Here is a 17,714-nt window from a genome sequence, read left to right as displayed (position 1 = left end):
CAATTATATCAGACACATCCTGGGTTGTGTTTTTCACTTACACGGCTAAATGAAATATTCTTGACGGGTTTCTGAAATGTTAAAAGGGTTTTAATGCTGGCAAGAAAAGCAAGCCAAACATGGCATAAAATAACAAATAACCCCATAATAAACATTTATGGGGGGTCGTACAGGATAAAACTGTGTTCACACTACCACCATCTTTACTTCCACCTGATTTGAAAGGAAAAATAGCACAGCATACAGCATCATTCTGCCCGTCAAAATTAGGGACACACCAATGGATCCCAAAAGACCTCATTACACATGGGATTATAAATGATACAATAAAACAACATCCATCATACCATTACACAGATAAATAAAAAAAAAAGAACACTTAGCGGAGGTAACATTTAGACCATGGCAACTTTATTGCCCATTTAAATTTAAAACTGACCAATTAATTTAATTGAACCACAAAATATATAAAGAAAACAAAGTAATTGGCTAAACCAACAGCTCTAGTGTTTTGTTAGTTTTTTATGAATATTTCTTTGTTGCAAAGTAAATCTGTCATTCCAGATAAAAAGTATAACAAATGTATCCAAACATGTTCCCTATGCTCTTATTCTATCCTAGTTCCCTATTTCTACAAATTTCTTAAATGGGCACTGTCACCTAAAAAAATAAAAAAATAAAATAAATAAATAAAAAAAACCTTTGATGTGTTGTAGAGACATGTCAAAAAGTTTGATTGATCGAGGTCTGAGTGTTCGGGCCATGACTGATAGCTACAACTAGCTGAGAGAAGAGTGCGTTAAGCAAGACAAGCGTACTATGTAAATCTATGGGATTGTCTCGGTCAGCCGCTTTTCTCTCCCTGATCATTCTAGCAATTGGTCGGGGTCTAAACACTCAGACCCTGACCAATTAAAGTTTTTTAAAGCAACAGGTAAACTTTAATAAGATACAATAAAAGAAAGATAGAAAAGATGATCCAATAGAGGTCCATATCCAACTAATCCAAACATATTCAGCTAAACTGACCTATTAATTTAATTGAACCATAATATATATAAAAAAAAATTTAACCGGTAGAGATGAGTGAATCCGAAGCTAACAAATCCGAATTCGTTACAAATTTCAGGAAAAATTCAATTTGCAACAAATGTGCATATCGCCGTGATTCTATCGCGCAAATTGTTTTATTAAACTCTATTTAGTGCAGTCCAGGCTCCAGGGCATCTAAAATGGTGGATCCACATGTGAGGACATGGGGCAAGGAACTCTGGGAAGGCAGAAACAACATTAGCCAGGATGACCCTGAATCACATGCAGGATGCAGCCTATAAGCAGCAAGCCACCCCTGTGATGTCACGGGACAGCACACCACGTTTTTGCAATACAGTTCCCGTATCAGGTGTTTGAGGAAAAACGGATTCCTCAAAACCTGACTAAACTGTATCAAAACGTGTGTACAAATTTTAACCCGTATACAGTCTAAAACCGTATACGGTTTGAAAACTGACATCCGGTTGCATCCGTTTTTTAAGAAAAAAACGTGTACGTTTTTAGCTTTTCACTCCATTTTGAATAAAATTTTACTTGTTTGATTGAAATTCCAAGAAAAAAAACTGTGCAAAGTCAAAAACCGTATGGTGAAAACCGGATGGAACAGTATGCACATACAGTTCTGTATGGTTCCCATTGACTCTCATGTTAAAAAATAGGTATACGGTTCAATACAGTTTTTCAACCGGACCTAAAACCGTGGTAGACTACAGTTTTGGGTACAGGAAAAAAACCTGACAAAACCGTACAGGATGCAAAACGGACACAACCTGATGCATCTTTTGGCATACGGTTTTCAATGGAGAGTCAATGCATACGTTTTCCAATACGGTTCCATACGGTTTTCACATATAAAACGTATACGGGAACTGTATTGCAAAAACGTGGTGTGAATGCACCCTTACACACAAAAGCTTTTTCCAGCAGCGTCTCACCTCCTAGTCAAATCAGTGTTCTGGTGGACAGAGAGCAATGCTTTTTTCCACTGAAAAGGATTTTTACTGCAGCCAGTAACCTCCCAGTCACTTTCTACAGCATTGTATTACAGAAGGGAGCAGAGAGCTGTGTGTTGCCTTGTACATTTCAACAAGCTGCCTCAACTTCATAAACCTTAGCAGGGGAGGTAGGAATAATTTTTCAGCGCAATTCTGTGTCTTTGTTACACAACAAATCATCTACTGGTTATACTAGTCTGTAGAAGTTATAATACCCAGCAGTCCATTCCTAATAGTCTTTGACAGAGAGCAATTTTGACAGAGAGCAGCTTTTGTTGTGTACTGCTGGTGTTATGCAAAAATAATACATTTTAAGCGTACTTTAGCAAATTTTTCTGCCCTCATAAGTGCATACCACAAACCTACATCTAAATAGTGTACTATTTTGTACCTGTTAATCTGTCAAGGGCCTAGATACTGTGAAAGAACAGCCAAAAGTAATCACCGTCTGGTGTTTTACTCCCATACGTTTTTTTAAGCGTACTGTGGCACATTTTTCTGCCCTCATAAGTGCATACCACATACCTACATATAAGTAGTGTACTATTTTGTACCTTTTAATCTGTCAAGGGCCTAGATACTGTGAAAGGACAGCCAAAAGTAATCACCGGCTGGTGTTTTACTCCAATATGTTTTTTAAGCGTACTGTAGCGCATTTTGCTGCCCTCATAAATGCATACCACATACCTACATCTAAGTAGTGTACTATTTTGGTCCTGTTAAACTCTCAAGGGCCTAGATACTGTGAAAGTCCAGGTAAAAGTTCTCACCGGCTGGTGTTTTAGTCAGATACTTATTTAAATGTACTGTAGCGCATTTTATTGCCCTCATGAGTGCATACCACATACCTACATCTAAGTAGTGTACTATTGTGTACCTGTTAATCTGTCCACGGCCTAGATACTGTGAAAGGACAGCCAAAAGTTATCACCGACTGGTGTTTTACTCCAATACAATTTTTTAAGCGTACTGTAGCGCAATTTTCTGCCCTCATAAGTGCATACCACATTCGTACATCTAAATAGTGTACTATTTTGTACCTGTTAATCTGTCAAGGGCCTAGATATTGTGAAAGGACAGCCAAAAGTAATCATCGGCTGGTGTTTTAAATGCAATACGTTTTGTTAAGCGTACTGTAGTATTTTTGTCTGCCCTAATAAGTGCATACCCCCTACAGTGGGGATCAGAAGTTTGGGCACCCCAGGAAAAAAAATTGTATTAATGTGCATAAAGAAGCCAAGGAAAGATGGAAAAATCTCCAAAGGCATCAAATTACAGATTAGACATTCTTATAATATGTCAACAAAAGTTAGATTTTACTAAACTTTTGCAAAACTGAGACCTGCCAGTGTCATGGATTGTTCTCAATCCTTGTCTGGGAAGACCAGATGTCAATCTCAAAGGTTTTAAATGCCCAGATTCATCTGACCTTGCACCAACAATCAGCACCATGGGTTCTTCTAAGCAGTTGTCTAGAAATCTGAAACTGAAAATAGTTGACCCTCACAAAGCTGGAGAAGGCTATAAGAAGATAGCAAAACATTTTCAGATGTCAATATCCTCTGTTCAGAATGTAATTAAGAAATGGCAGTCATCGGGAACAGTGGAAGTTAAAGCAAGATCTGGAAGACCAAGAAAAATATCAGACAGAATAGCTCGCAGGATTGTGAGAAAAACAATTCAAAACCCACGTTTGACTGCACAATCCCTCCAGAAAGATCTGGCTGACACTGGAGTTGTGGTACACTATTCCACTAAAAAAGATACTTGTACAAATATGGTCTTCATGGAAGAGTCATCAGAAGAAAACCTCTTCTATGTCCTCACCACACAAAATCAGCGTTTGAACTTTGCAAATGAACATATAGACAAGCCTGAGGCATTTTGGAAACAAGTTCTGTGGACCAATGAGGTTCAAATTGAACTTTTTGGCCAGAATGAGCAAAGGTACGTTTAGAGAAGAAGGGGAACATAATTTAATGAAAAGAACCTCTGTCCAACTGTTAAGCATGTGGGTGAATCAATCATGCTTTGGGGTTGTATTGCAGCCAGTGGCACAGGGAACCTCTCACGAGTAAAAGGAAAAATGAATTCAATAAAATTTCAGCAAAATTTGGATACTAACATGATGCCATCTGTGAAAAAGCTGAAGTTAAAGAGAGGATGGCTTCCTAAACACACCTTGAAATCCATGGGGGATTACATCAAGAGGCATGAACTGAAGGTTTTGCCATGGCCTTCACAATCTCCTGACCTCAACATAATTGAAAATCTATGGATAGATCTTGACAGACAGCCAAGAAATCTCAAAGAACTAGAATATTTTTGTTAGGAAGAATAGGCAAAGATACCTCAAACAAGAATTTAAAGACTCTTGGCTGGCTACAAAAGCATTTACAAGCTGTGATACTTGCCAAAGGGGGCAGTACAAGATATTAACTCTGCAGGGTGCCCAAACTTTTGCAGATGCCATTTTTTTTCCTGTTATTTTGAAAGTGTAAATGATGGAAATAAAATCTAACTTTTGTTGACATATTATAAGAATGTCTAATCTGCAATTTGATGCCTTTTGGAGATTTTTCCATCTTTCCTTGGCTTCTTTATGCACATTAATACAAATTTTTACCTGGGGTGCCCAAACTTTTGATCCCCACTGTACCTACATCTAAGTAGTGTACTATTTTGTACCTGTTAATCGGTTAAGGGCATAGATACTGAGAAATGACTAAAGTGCCCACCTGCTGCTGTTCTAGACAACTACTGTTTTCAATGTAGTGAAGCGTATTATACTATTGTACTCCCCTCATATATGCACTAAGTATGTCAATCAGGGAAGTGCCAGGAAGTGCACAGCGGAGTTGCAGATGCCTAAATTCATCATGCGCAGGCAGAGGTCGCAGCAGTCTAGGGGCAAGTGGCAGCAGGAGTCGCAACGAGTGGCCTGAGCTCCCGGTATCAGCTAGCGGTCATGTCTTGACCAGCAACCCATCTGCTGTCATTGATTGATTAACAACACAGTCATCCACTACATCACAAGGGACATCTGATACCCCCAGTCAACAGTCGGTGGGTTCCTCAGGCACAACCCTAATAGAAGACAGTCAGTAGCTACTGCCCAGCCAAGAAATGGAAGAGACATCTGCCGCTTCCTCCTCTAGGCGGGCAAGTAGTGATGCGGAGAGTGACGTGGGAGGCGGTGTTGCCAGCGTTCAGGGTCCTGAAGCAGACACTGTTGAGGAACCTGAGGAGGACATCAGTGACGTGCAGACACTTGTCGATGATGAAGCCGATCACAATTGGGAGCTGGGTGCAGAAGGGGATTCATTATCATCAGGAAAAAAGGGTTGCAGGTTGCCCGTGAGGCAGCAGCTGAGCCAGCCAGGTGGTAGCATGGTTGGCAGTCAGCATTGTGGCGGAAGTGGAAATTCTGTAGCCAAACGTGCCCGGGGAGACCACCTGCTTTGCGGCAGCCTACCTTCCCAGGAGTTAGTGGAATGGGGACTCCTGGAGACGGTGGCAGCAGCAGTCAATCAGTGCAGACTGTCGGTGGGAAAATCAGCTACTCAGCCGTGTGGCAGTTTTTTATCAAGCATATCTGGAGCTGTAACTATGGTCAGGGACAATACATGTCCTTTACGGCCCACTGGTTGAATGTGGTTCCTGCACAGCCACAACAGCAACTTGGACAGGTCACGTCGCTTCCTCTACCACGCTCTCAGGCCGTTGGTCCAGTGACAGTGTGCGGCTCCGCCTCCTCATCCACTTCCACTGCACAGACATGTCTCGGTGCCCCTTCAGCATACCATGTGTGCAGGGCATGACGGTGTCACGCTGTTCTTCACATGGTTTGCCTTGGCGAACAGAGTCACACAGGGGAGGAACTGCTAAGTAATTCATAAAGAATTCAGAGCATGGCTTACTCCTCGAAAACTGGAAATAGGAACCATGGTGACTGACAACGGGAAGAACATCTTGTCGACTTAACCAACAGCTCCAGTTAAATATACCATGATATTACATGACAACTGTCCACTCACTTGAGTAACATTACACCAAGAATATGCCAGATAAATATATGAAAATGGAAAAAAAAGAAATTATATATATATATATATATATATATATATATATATATATATATATATATATTATTGGGGGTTGGGGTGGCCGCTCCTTATTTACCTAGGAGTGCTCTGGCCATCAAAAAAGATCACCCTGCACTCCTGGTTTTATGCCCCTCATGTAGGTCACCTGACCCAGCTGGAAGCGAACACTCACCCATGGAGTCAATGGAGTCATCAATGTTGCCCAAAAGTATCAGGAAGCTATCAGTAAACACCCCACAGACTTTGGGAAGACTTCAATGACTCAGCACCATATCCTCACAGGCGGCAGCCCACCTATCAAGGAAAGGCACTGCCCAGTCTCGCCAGGCATGTACCAGACTGTCAAGGAGATGCTGACCGAAATGAAAGAGGTGTATTTAATACAAGAAAGTCAGAGTCCCTCGGCGGCACCACTTGTCCTGGTCAAAAAGAAAGATGGAACCATTCGCTTCTGTGTCGACTACAGGAAGCTGAACAATGTCACACATAAGGACGCTTATCCTTTGCCAAGGATCGAGGAGTCTGCTGCTTACTTCTCCACGCTGGATTTGACCAGCGGACACTGGCAAGTGCCCATGGCCATGGAGAATCGGGAGAAGACCACCTTCATGACACCCATGGGGTTGTTAGAGTTTAAAAGTATGCTGTTTAGGCTATGTAATGCCCCTGATACATTCCAGCATCTGATGGAAAGGTGCCTGAGTCATTTGAATTACGAAAATGTGTGTTGTTGTACCTGGACAATGTCATCGTGTATTTTAAGTCTTACCAGGAACACCTCAGTCATCTGTCAGATGTCTTTCAAGTCTTGATGAATCATGGGTTGAAGATCAAACCATCAAAGTGTCACTTGCTCAAACCTCAAGTCCATTACTTGGGACATGTTATAAGCGAAGAGGGAGTCCAGCCCAATCCTGAAAAGATGGAAGCTGTCAAGAACTGGCCTACCCCGTGCACAGTGAAAGATGTTAGGAGCTTCCAGGTTTGCCAGTTTTGAAGGTCTTGGAGCTGTCCTGTCCCAAGTAGTGATTGCCTATGCCAGTAGTAACCTACGAGGATCATAGACGAACAATGCTAATTACAGTTCATTCCAGTTGGAAATTTTCGCCTTGGTATGGGCCGTGACTGAAAAGTTCAAGGACTATTTGGCTGCCACGTCATTTACTGTCTACATGGATAATAACCCATTGGCTCACCTGAACACTGCCAAGTTGGGTGCTATCGAACAGCTTCATGATTAGCCAATTACTGTTTCACCATCCAGTACAGAAGAGGCAAGTCGAATGTCAATGCCGATGTACTGTCTCAGATGAACCCCGGCAAAGAACCACCTGTCGAAGACTTGGAGATGCCCCCATTTTATCAACGGTTCGTGAACCACAATGTTGTGACCGCCCTCATGGACAGTGAACCCTGGTCTGAAAAGGTTAAAGAAGACCTATACACCTGGAAGACTTTTCAAGATGAAAGTCGAGTCATGGGGGATCTGTTGGACTACCTTCTGGTGAAAAAGGTACCAACCTGTCTACGCCGGGCCCAGTGTGACTAAGATGTTGAAATGTCTGTGGTGACAGAGGAAGCGACTGTGCACAAAGGACTGTTGTACCGAAATTATTTGGATCTGGTCTCTGGTGATTGACTTTATCAGATTCTGGTTCCCCAATGAGATGCGGCGATGGTCCTCAACGCATATCATGACCAGTCGGGACACATTGGAGTCCACAAGACTGAAGCTACTGTCAGGCGAAGATTCTATTGGATCAGAATGCGGAGTGGCATTGAGAAATGGTGCAGTGAACGTGCAGTCTACAACGTCACCAAGAATGTGCGCAAGGATGCAAGAGCACCCTTCCATTCCATCCAGAGTGACAGACCAAACCAGTTGGTTGCGCTAGACCATGGGAAATTATCTCCAACCCTCTCCAGGTATACCTATGCTTTCACCACATTGTATCATTATTCCAAGTGGGTTGTCATACTACCCGTCAAAGATCTCACAGCCAAGACAGCGGTCCAGATGTTCTACTCCAAATGGGTGCAAACCCTTGGGTGTCTGGATTCTGTCCTAACTGACCGTGGAACAGCCTTTGAGTCCCAACTCTTCCATGAACTATGTCAATTCCATGCCTGCAAGAAGCTCCGGACCACCGCCTACCACCTTCAGCGGAATGGGCTCTGTGAATACATCAATCAAGTCTTTATTCATATGCTGCGAGCAGCCTCTATGTCAAGACAAGAAGAGTGGCCCTGACTACTGCCCGAGTTGCTGGAGATCTATAATAACACAGTCCATTGGTTTATGGGGTATACTCCCTTCTACTTGATGATGGGGCGACATGGGCAGTTGCCTAAAGACCGCACGTTTGGGCTACAGGCCCTGATCAATAACTCTCCGCAAGCCTCTCTTGAGTGGCACTCTGACCATCAGAGAAGGATCCAAGAAGCCTCTATCATGCCTCTGCCAAAACCCTTCAATTGGGTAATAAAGTCCGGCTACGAACGTTCCCAAGAACTCACAAATTGGACTCCATCTGGGAGACAGAACCTTACACGGTGACGGCCATACCTTACCCTGAGTCTGATGTATATGGAGTACAGAAACCTGGGTATGAGTCACAGATTGTCCATCAGAATCGTATCAAGCTTTGTCTCAAATAAGATCTGCCTGTGCTCCCAGTACCACCTCCTCCAGATGCCAGACCTGAGAGGGAATACGTTCTTGGCGAAGGGATCCACCCATCTATGGGTTTCCCCATGTTTTCTCCAAACCAGCTGGCAATCTTCTGTGTGTCTCCAACCTCAGGACTAGTTCAACCTACGTTAGTCACCACTACAGTCCCAGTCCTGTCACCCTTGGCTCCGGTCTATACACCTGCCTCCCAAATGCCGAGCATGTCTCCCACATCTCCAGCCCAAATGCCAGCTATTCTGAGTCCAGCAAGTCCTGAATTGATCCCAGCTCCTGAGTTCGCTGAAGAAGAGACTGCTGCAGCTCCAGAAGTCCCAAGAGCTCCAGATCCTCCAGAGGTGATGCTGCACAGATCCCAAAGGTAAACACAGGGACAGTTACCAGCCAGGAACAGAGAATAGTGTTAGAACCTTGTATCATATTTAGTCAGTCTAGCATAATTAATGATAATATATAACTGATTCAGTGATGTACATAGAGTTTTGTGCATAAACTGGTCAAATGTAATATCTAGTTAGGACTGTGACTAAATTGTATATTTCCAGTCCACAAATAGTCAAATGTTCACATGTCTAACCATTTTTCCTGTCCTCGTGTACAGGGTGCCCTACTGGCCAGAGGGTTCCCCTGCAACTTAAAGGGGTATTCCAGGCCAAAACTTTTTTTATATATTAACTGGCTCCGGAAAGTTAAACAGATTTGTAAATTACTTCTATTAAAAAAATCTTAATCGTTCCAATAGTTATTAGCTTCTGAAGTTGAGTTGCTGTTTTCTGTCTAACTGCTTTCTGATGACTCACGTCCCGGGAGCTGTCCAGCTCCTATGGGGATATTCTCCCATCATGCACAGCTCCCGGGACGTGACATCATCATTGAGCAGTTAGACAGAAAACTTCAGAAGCATATAACTATTGGAAGGATTAAGATTTTTTAATAGAAGTAATTTACAAATCTGTTTAACTTTCCGGAGCCAGTTGATATATATAAAAAAAAGTGTAGTGACAAGGTGCCATGTAAAGGTAATATTGTTATATTGTCTAAAGTGTGTATAGTGTTCTGGGGAGAAGTAGCTTCTGCCAATGGGCTCCAGCAGCTAAGGCATGGGGTAGAAAGCCTCTGGCAGCCAGATTCGAATCAGGTGTATAAAATGTGTTACGTATGCAGTTACAAGGTTTAAAAATTCCACATGTTCAAGATCCCATAACCCAAGGAGCATGTAAGGACATTGTCAATAAATGCCACATGGACTCGTTCCCAGTTATTTGTTATTCCTTACTCAGACCTGTGAAGGACATTTGGAATCAATGCACCGAGGACAACTGTGTTTAAGAGGGGGAGTTTGTGGTGGCCCAGTACAGGAGTTATACCCCTGTACCCTTGCTGCCCTGTCAGGCAGCCTCCCTGCAGTGTCCCTTGGGCCCCCGACACCTGTCCCCTTATGTATATATATTTTCTGCCCTGTGTTATACTGTAAAATGTATATAAGAGTGTTATTGCTTTAAGAAATGTTAACATGTGATCACCAGTTGTCATGTGAGTTGTCATGTGAGTGCAACCCTGTGAGATATCAGTGACCATGTGACCTAAGGGTGACCTATGGGACCCCTCCTAGTCTCCCCCACATAAGCCCTGGGTGGAGATAGCTCTCTCTCTCTCTCTCTCTCTCTCTCTCTCTTATGCTCTTGATTTCCAGTTAAGTCTTTTCTGAGGTCCAGTGCAATCAAGTCCTAAGAGTGTGTCTGGAGTCCAGAGGAGGCCTCAAGTCAACCATGCAGCCACAAGTCTACAAGTCCACATCCCCCAGGTCCCAGTCAGAGCCTGGTAAGCAACAAACGGGTATTGTCAGTCTCAGTCAAGTCAGTCAAAGTCAACTTGTCTTCAGTCAACGTGGCCTTCATCAAAATTGTCCCAGTCCACTGCAAGTCTCAGTAAGCCCTAAGGTCTCTGAAGTCACTGGTCACCTCCGTGGGCCTGGCTAAGCTGTATAGACTATTCCATCTGTCTAACTCAGTAAAGCTACCGTTGTTCTGTAACTTGGAGTCGAAATCATTATTTCCCCTGTACCTAGCCCAGGATCCAGTGGTATATCTTGTATATGTGGTATTGAGGATAAACCACGATCTGGCGTCACAAACTGAAGGGGGTTAATACCATCTGCCCCTAGGGCAATTCCATCTGCCCTCATCACACCCTCTACCACAATAGCAACACATTACCATGCATGTATGGGGCATTGAAACTTAGACCAGGCATTGGCTTCAGTGGAAAAGTTTCAGTTTAGTACAGGTTTTCCCAATCAGGGTGCCTCCAGCTGTTGCAAAACTACAACTTCCAGCATGCCGGGACAGCTTTTAGAGGCACCCTGGTTTGGAAACACTTGTATAGTACTACAGCTCTGCAGCAATAAAAAAACACTGACTCAATCAAGGATGCCAGGATCACAGGGATACAATCAATAACGTATTTAAAAGGTTATTATTTGGGGGGGGGGGGGGGGGTTGTGCAATACGCAGATGCCAAAATCTTTTCTATACCTGGAAAATCCATATGTATTGGATGACATATATATGTACAATATATGGTCGAAACAAAAAAATAATAAAAACAACAGTACATAGCTGTATAATTTAATATAAACCATATTTTAGAGATTCAAAAACAAAATAAAATGATCAGGCTTTGTATTTCATAGTTTATAATAAAATAACTACCCCGTCCTGTCCTTTTTTTTTTTTTACTGTGGTTAAATGGAACCTGTCAAGAGATGTACGGTATGCCGCCCAAACTACAGGCAGCATGAAATCCTGCCAGTCTCCACTGTTACTTACAACTAAGTTTTCCCTTATGTCCTACCAGCAGCACAGGTGGGGAAGTTGTGTGCTGCTGTAGGACTAAGGGAAAACAAATTATTGTTAGAAACTTTACTCCACTTGGCTTGATTGACAGGTCCTTCCCTATATATATAAATAGAAGGACTCTGGAGAGGATTTATCAAAACCTGTGCAGAGGAAAACTTGCCCAGTTGCCCATAGCAACCAATCAGATTGCTTTATTCATTCACAGACCTTCTTAAAAAGGTAAATCTCTCCAGAAGAACTGTTTTTTAAGGTATGGTTTTTATTGAAATGCTAAATTACAATATGTCTCACATCAACTAAAAAGTGGGTGCATGTATATCACTTAGCTGGGAAAGAGATGGGGCCAGGATACACTGTGAAAAGAAGACAATGTGATGGAGTATTGTGATGCTCTGGGCAATGTTCTGCCGGAAACCTTTGGCTCTGGCATCATCTGGATGTTACCGTGACACTTACCACCTACCTAAACATTGTACAGACCAAGTCCCCCCCCCCCCCCTTCATCAAAGTGGTCCTTGTCAGCAGGATAATGCAAATTTTTTTCAGGAGCAAGGAACATAATGAAGAGCCAGACGATGTGCTATTAGCGTGAAACGTGTGTCGCTCCTCCATTGCACTCGCAAACATGCACCCCCCGTTCCGTACAGAATAAAGCACATTCAAGAAGAATGGTGAGTGCGGCCTTTTCTTTTCTCATGGAAGTATTGTACAGTATTTAAACTGGACTGTGTAGGTCAGCACCTCCATTTGTGCATATTACAGCCTCCCACTGATGTGTTTTAGTCTCCGCAGACATTCTGCTAAGTGAATGATTTATCCAAGTAGTGCCAGTTCATTCCTACTCATCTGTGCATAACAAAGAGTTTAAAGTGGTACTCTGGTGGAAAACATTATTATTATTATTTTTTTTTTCAAATCAACTGGTGCCAGAAAGTTAAACAGATTTGGAAATTGCTTCTATTAAAAATCGTAATCCTTACAGTACTTATCAGCTGCTATATGCTCCAGAGGAAGTTTTATTTATTTTTGACTTTCTTTTCTGTCTGATCACAGTGCCCTCTGCTGACACCTCTGTCCATGTCAGGAACTGTCCAGAGCAGGAGCAAATCCCCATAGCAAACCTCTCCTGCTCTGGACAGTTCCTCATACAGACAGAGGTCTCAGCAAAGAGCACTGTGGTCAGACAGAAAAGAAATTCAAAAAGAAAATAATGTGGAGCATACAGCAGCTGATAAGTACTGGAAGGATTAAGATTTTTATAATTTACAAATCTTTTCTAATTTCTGGCACAAGTTGGATTGAAAAAAAAAAATATATATATATAAATAGTTTTCCCTGGAGTACCCCTTTAAGGTGTTGACTTGACCTGCAGGTTTCCTGGATCTTAATCTGATCGATCATCCGTGGGATGTGCTGGAAAAACATATGAGATCCCTGGAGGCCGTACCTCAAAACTTTCTGGACTTAAAGAGGTTATCCAGTAGTAAAAGAACAGAGCTGATTTCTTCAAAAAAACAGCACCACACTTGTCCTCAGGTTACGAGTGGTATTGCAGCTCATTGCATTTGTAATACTACATACAACCTGAGGACAGGTGTGGTGCTGTTTAAGAATAAATTAGCTCTGTGTTTCTATTCCTGGATAACCCCTTTAAAGAATCTGATGCTTTTATCTCGGTACAAGATACTACATAAAAGATAGTTAAGAACTCAAACTACAAAAAAAAAAAGAAAATCATATAATTGATCTTACAAAACATTCACAATGAGGGAGATTTATCATAACCTGTCCAGAGGAAAAGTTTCTGAGTTGCCCATGGCAGCCAATCAGATCGCTGCTTTCATTTTTCAGAGGCCTTTTCAAAAATGAAAGAAGCGATCTCTTCCTCTACACTGGTTTTGATGAATCTCCCCCAATATCTTTATAGCAATGGAATAATGTGAACCTGTTGCGATGTATGTAAACATATGTATTCCCATATATTCAGCTCTCGGTTCACAGAAACTGACTATTGTACAGAAAATGACATTATGATTCTGTATTAGTCATAGCCTAAAAGCAGAATTAAAATGGTTGAAGTGTTTAAAGTCTTAAAAAGCCTCCCCCTCACCAATCACTTCTTCCCGTACTCAAACAATCCCTCTGCCGAGCTTGATTTGAATGCGTGACGGCCGCCCCCTCCCATAGACTTGCATTGAGGGGGCGGGCCATGACGTCATGATGGGCGGGGCTATGACATCACAAGCTCCAGGTGCCGGCTCTAAGCATTCGGAACATTTTGTTCCAAACGCTGATCAGTGGAGTACCCCTTTAAGATGGTAATTATTTCCTAAGGTTAAATATGGCAAGTTGGTGTTATTCCCCAATATAAAGCTGGCCATAAACATTAGTAATAAATTAGTCAAACCCTCTGGAGTGATGGACAAAACATCTGATATGTATGGAGCTCTCTCAGATATCAAGGAGGAGAATGGTAGGGCATGTTGGATTTAAATATGTCTCTTTATTCTTAAAGGGGTACTCCACCCCTGGCATCTTATCCCCTATGCAAATCAATGGGAAATGTATGTTCCCACATAACTTCCGTACGCCTGGAGATATTTCAATAACTGGTACACATATTACGGGTCGGGACAGGAAGTCGACATAGGAGGTCGGGATAGGAGGACAAGATAGGAGGACGGGATAGGAGGACGAGATAGGAGGTCGGGATAGGAGGACGCGATAGGAGGACAGGGATAGGAGGACCGGGATAGGAGGACCGGGATAGGAGGTCGGGATAGGAGGTCAGGATAGGAGGTCGAGATAGGAGGATGGGATAGGAGGACTGGATAGGAGGTCGGGATAGGAGGTCGAAATAGGAGGTCGGGATAGGAGGTCGGGATAGGAGGACGGGATAGGAGGACGGGATAGGAGGTCGGGATAGGAGGTTGCGATAGGAGGACGGGATAGGAGGACGGGATAGGAGGACGGGATAGGAGGTCGGGATAGGAGGTCGGGATAGGAGGACGGGATAGGAGGTCAGGATAGGAGGTCGGAATAGGAGGTCGGGATAGGAGGTCGGGATAGGAGGTCGGGATAGGAGGTTGAGATATGAGGTTGGGATAGATGGACTGGATAGGAGAACGGGATAGGAGATTGGAATAGGAGATTGGGATAGGAGGTCAGGATAGGAGGTCGAGATAGGAGGTCGAGATAGGAGCAGGGGATATGAGGATCTGATAGGAGGTCAGGATAGGAGATCGAGATAGGAGGTTGGGATAGATGGATTGGATAGGAGGATGGGATAGGAGGATGGGATAGGAGGTAGGGATTGGAGGTCGGGATTGGAGGTTGGGAGAGGAGGTCTGGATAGGAGTTCGGGATAGGAGGTCGAGATAGGAGGTCGAGATAAGGATAGGAGGACGGGATAGGAGGTAGGGATAGGAGGTCGAGATAGGAAGACGGGATAGGAGGACAGGATAGGAGGACGGGATAGGAGGTCAGAATAGGAGGTCGAGATAGGAGGACGGGATAGGAGGACAGGATAGGAGGTCAGGATAGGAGGTCCAGATAGGAGGATGGGATAGGAGGTCGAGATAGGAGGACGGGATAGGAGGGCAGAATAGGAGGTCGAGATAGGAGGTCAGGATAGGAGGACAGGATAGGAGGACAGGATAGGAGGACGGGATAGGAGGTCAGAATAGGAGGTCAAGATAGGAGGACAGGATAGGAGGTCAGGATAGGAGGTTGAGATAGGAGGATGGGATAGGAGGTCGAGATAGGAGGACGGGATAGGAGGTCAGAATAGGAGGTCGAGATAGGAGGACGGGATAGGAGGTCAGGATAGAAGGTCAATATAGGACGGGATAGGAGGTCGAAATAGGAGGACGAGATAGGAGGACAGGATAGGAGGACAAGATAGGAGGACGGGATAGGAGGTCGAGATAGGAGGACGGGATAAGAGGTTGAGATAGGAGGACGGGATAGGAGGACGGGATAGGAGGATGGGATAGGAGGACGGGATAGGAGGTCGGGATAGGAGGACGGGATAGTTGGTTGGGATATGACAACAATAAATGAGGACGGGATATGAAGTCAAAAGCTTCCTCCTTTGTTTACTTTCCTTCCCAACAAGGATTAGGAAGGAAAAACCGGGCAACGCTGGGTACTCAGCTAGTATATATATATATTTTTTTTTTCATTACAAAGGTTCAATTTTGGAGTCTCCTTCAGAGGAATACTCTGGCCGGTGGTTGTAAACCAATGTTTTTAATGTGGAAACCTCCACCGCCCATAATTCAGTGCCTTCGACAGAATGGATGGCTTTTCCTATAATATGAAGAATTCCCCCTTTAATATAGATAGCGCTGATGATTTACAGATTCTGCAATAAAATACCGGTGCTGGAACAGTTTCTAATCAGATTTTTTCAAAAAACTTTACATATCTCTGGTAATAACTAACGAAAGACATCATTATTGAATTCTAGCTATGGTGTAATACAAATGACTGAATGATGTTCTGCAGATAAGTAGTCAGCGACTGTACAAGTATTTACAAACAGAATCCCAGATGAAGCCCACAGCATCATTTCCTTATCCTGAGATTATTGATTTTCCTTTCCTTGTGTTACAACAGACAACATATTAAAAAAATTACTAAGTCATTGTGTTTCTCTACATATTTTGCCGATCAATGAACTATATCATACTTAATATAAAAGAATACTGTATTCATCATAAGCATGGTATGATGACTAAGGGGTAATCCCCTCCCCCCTCCCGGAAACACACCAGGCTATAACAGATGTGAGTTGTTATGGTGGCATAAGGTAGTGTTTTAGAATATACTGTATATTCTGAAATACTGCCTAATATTAAAGGGGTACTCCACCCCTAGACATCTTATCCCCTATCCAAAGGATAGAGGATAAGATGTCTGACTGCCCCGCCCCCTCCCATAAACTTGCATTGAGGGAGGCGTGGTGTGACATTACAAGGAGCGTAGTCGTGATGTCACAACCCCGCCGCACGCTCCAAGCGTTCACCACGCCCCCTCCCATTCTATTGCATTGAGGGAGAATGGTGTGATGTCACAAGGGGTGTGGTCATGACGTCACGACCCCCGCCGTCCTGCTCCAAGCTCCAAACAAAATGTTCTGAACAATGGGGCAGCGGAGTATCCCTGTAACCCTTATGCCACCATAACAACTCTGACCAGCCAGCTGAGTAAGTGGCAAGGTCTACATGGTTTGGACTTCTTTTTCAAGCACATCCAACAGATCCTCTATCGGGGGAATTTGAAGGCCAAGTCACCACCCTGATCTCTTTGTCATGTTCCTATACAATTTTTGCAACGTAGCCAGTGCATTATCCTGCTGAAAGAAGGCACTGCCATTAGGGAATTTTTCTGCCATGGAGGGGGTGTTTGGTCTGTACCATGTTTAGATTAGGTGGTAAGTGTGACAGTAACATCCACATGAAGCAAGATCCCTCCAGGGAAAACTCATACACCGGGCTTTGCTTAGTGCAGGTCCTCATGGGCGGTGCTTAAAGTGTTACTGTTATGAAAAAAAAATTTGCTGAGGCCCTCAACAATAGCTAGATGCCACTTCATTCTCAGACTCAAAGCTCATTGCAGGAGATGGGCTTTATTATAGTCTACTGAATCATCTGCAAAGTGAGGGATTGAGCGCCGAGCCTGGGAGTAAAGCGTGCTACCCCAAGCTTTTCACACCTATATCTAATGATTAGTTAGGGTCTCCATACTGAGACCCGGACCGATTAAAGCTTTTTACGGCAATAATGCTTTAACTCCCAGCTTTCAATCTTTTTTTACAATATACAATTGGGCTACACCCCCCAAGATCCGGCTAACTTTGTCCTGGAGTATTCCTTCCTGCCACCTGTATTTTAATACTGACATTCCCTATAGAGTAACACTTCTAGAACATCTTTTTCTTTCAACTCTGTGTTGTACTATTCTTCTGTTATCCCTCCTGGAAATTTATGAAAAAAACTGACAGCAGGAG

The 17,714-nt window shown here is 43.3% G+C and overlaps 1 protein-coding gene across 1 annotated transcript in view; it reads right to left on the bottom strand.

Moving 5' to 3' along the window:
• The window catches only part of KCNJ3 (potassium inwardly rectifying channel subfamily J member 3), a 257,569-nt gene that overhangs the window by 228,150 nt on the left and 11,705 nt on the right, over positions 1-17,714 (bottom strand). The gene's annotated exons all lie outside the window — the stretch shown is intronic.

The sequence above is a fragment of the Hyla sarda genome, chromosome 8 (assembly GCF_029499605.1).
Source record: "Hyla sarda isolate aHylSar1 chromosome 8, aHylSar1.hap1, whole genome shotgun sequence".
NCBI classification, from domain to species: domain Eukaryota; kingdom Metazoa; phylum Chordata; class Amphibia; order Anura; family Hylidae; genus Hyla; species Hyla sarda.
Note: the sequence above shows the minus strand (reverse complement) of the source record. Positions and strands in the feature narration are given on the sequence as shown.